We start from the raw sequence: 2874 nt of genomic DNA, 5'->3' as shown, positions 1-2874 counted from the left end.
AATGAGTCCAAGATCACAAGATTAGCAAGCAAGGCTGGCAGTGCTTTAAATATGGCGGCAGCACCTGCTCCAGTGTCATCCAACGCCATATTTGGTAGCTTACATCCTTTCCCCACCATGTGATTGGCTGGGCCCAAGCCTCCATTATGTAATGTGACCGCCCACTGCGTGATCACGGTAGGCTGGCCGGCCACATGACTAGCGGAAACAACATACATTTTCAAGTCTGCTGCCTGGACCCACGATGGGCTCACTAAATTGAGCCCAGAGAGGTCAACTAAGGTATTAGTGAAAGAGAGAAACAATGCAACTCAGAGATTTGAGAATGCAATCCAGATATTAGAGAGAGAGAGAGAGAGACTGCAACCCAGCTATTAGAAAGAGAGAGAGTGAAACCCAGATATTAGAGTGAGTGACCCAGCTATTAAAGAGAGAGATTGAAATCCTGATATTAGAGAGCAAGAGTGTGACCCACAACCCAGATTAGAGTACAACATGTAAATTGATTTTACATTCACTAAAAAATAGATTTGCCTTTATATAGCAATTGTTGCAACCTCAGGATGTTCCAAAGTGCTCTTTACAACCAATAAAGTACCTTCTGAAGCATAGTTGCTGTTTTAATGTAGGAAACACATCAACTAATTTGCGCAGAGCAAGATTCCAGGAGTGAAATTAGGAAACACCTAACACCTATGCAAAGGGTGGTAGAAGTTTGGAACCCTCTTCCGCAAATGACGGTTGATACCGGATCAATTTTTTATTTTAAAACTGAGTTTGATTGCTTTTCGTTAGCTAAAGGTATTAACAGATATGGGGCAGAGGCAGGTATGGTTAGGTTGCAGATCAGCTATTATTGAATGGCAGAACAGGGTCGAAGGGCTAAATGGTTTAGTCTTGTTCCTATGGTCCTATGTTCCATAGACAGCAATGAGTTTTTTTTTATTCGTTCATGGAATGTGGGGGTCAGTGGTTCGGACAGCATTTATTGCCCATCCCTAATTGCCCTTGAGAAGGTGGTGGTGAGCCACAGTGCTGTTAGGAAGGGAGTTCCAGGATTTTGACCCGGCGACAGTGAAGGAATGGCGATATAGTTCCAAGTCAGGTTGGCATGTGGCTTGGAGGGGAACTTGGAGGTGGTGATGTTCCCACGCGTCTGCTGCCCTTGTCCTTTTAGGTGGTAGAGGTCATGGGTTTGGAAGGTGCTGTCTAACGAGCCTTGGTGACCTGCTGCAGTGCATCTTGTAGATGGTACACACCGCTGTCACTGCATATTGGTGATGGAGGGAGTGAATGTTTGTGAATGGGATGCCAATCAGGCAGACTACTGTGTCCTGGATGGTGTCGAGCTTCTTGAGAGTTGTTGGAGCTGCACCCATCCAGGCAAGTGGACAGTATTCCATCACACACATGACTGGTGCCTTGTAGATGGTGGACAGGCTTTGGGAAGTCAGGAGGTGAGTTACTCGCTGCAGGATTCCTAGCCTCTGACCTGCTCTTGCAGCCACGATATTTATATGGCTACTCTAGTTCAGTTTCTGGTCAATGGTAACCCCCAGGATGTTGATAGTGGGGGATTCAGCAATCGTAATGCCATTGAATGTCAAGGGGAGATGGTTAGATTCTCTCTTGTTTGAGATAGTCATTGCCTGGCACTTGTGTGGCACGGATGTTACTTGCCGCTTATCAGCCCAAGCCTGAATATTGTCCAGGTCTTGCTGCATAATGATCAAATAATCTGCTTTCATAGTGTTAGTTGAAGGATATGTATTGACCAGGGTAGGCCAGAGGTGTCCCAAGCTCTTCTATGAAATAGTGCCATGAGATCTTTTATGTCCGCATGAGAGGACAGAAGAGACCTCGGTTTAACATCTCAACCAGAAGACAGAACTTCCAACCAGTTGTTAAACTGAAGGGGAAGAGGTTTCAACGAAGGCAGGCCTAAAATTACAGAATGTGTAAGAAAATGTGAGTGGGCCAAACAATGCCAGATGAAATTTAATGCAGAAAATGTCAAGGTTCAAATTCAAGGCATTTAAAGGCAATGTTGGCTGTTATGAAGAGGTTTTTCTTCATGCAGAGTATGAGGAACACATGGAATGGAATTCTGGGCAGCGTGGTGGATACCCTGAAATCATTGACAAAAACACTAGATGCAGCAATGATGGGATTGTGCAGTTGCTCTGGACGGGTGAATGAAAATGGGCCAAATGACCTTTCTCAGCCATAAGCATATTATGACTTTGTATAAAAGTGAAATACAGCCAGATATGACAACAACAGCTTGCATTGATATAGCAGCTTAAACAAAAGGAAACATCACAAATGAAAACATGGAATTCAGACCCACAAACGACTACAGATTCTGGGTCAATTAATGTTTTCAGGACTGTGATCTCTAGACTTTTGTTCGTTTAAGGGTATCATGGGATCGGGAACAAATGCAGGTAAATTAGGTACATTTCAGCCATGATTTAATTGAATGCTGGTACAAGCTTGAAGGGCTGAATAGCCAATCCTTCGCCTATATTTCCTTACATGGGTACCTATGGACCTAATAGTGGCATATCTGGCAGAATTTACAGGGGTGGCCCAGGAATGTTCACAGACAGTCCCCACTAGATGGGATATGGAAGGAATGGGTGAAAGAAGTGCCTGACCCTGATCATCGGAATTTGCCATTGCAGCGTCAATGGGGTGGGGTGGGGTTGTCCCTCCGTTGATCCTTTGCTCAAATTCTGCCCCAATAAGGAATGGAATTTCCAGGCCCCTATCTTTGAAGCAATTCAATCCAGTTATCTTAAATTGCTCACTTGTTTTCAAAAAAGCGAGTTGCTTTGTTTTTGATGGGTGGAAGAAACTATCAGGAAAGTT

This window comes from Heterodontus francisci, chromosome 3 (assembly GCF_036365525.1).
Source record: "Heterodontus francisci isolate sHetFra1 chromosome 3, sHetFra1.hap1, whole genome shotgun sequence".
Lineage (NCBI taxonomy): Eukaryota > Metazoa > Chordata > Chondrichthyes > Heterodontiformes > Heterodontidae > Heterodontus > Heterodontus francisci.
The sequence above is the reverse complement of the archived record's forward strand: the minus strand, read 5'-3'. Positions refer to the sequence as shown.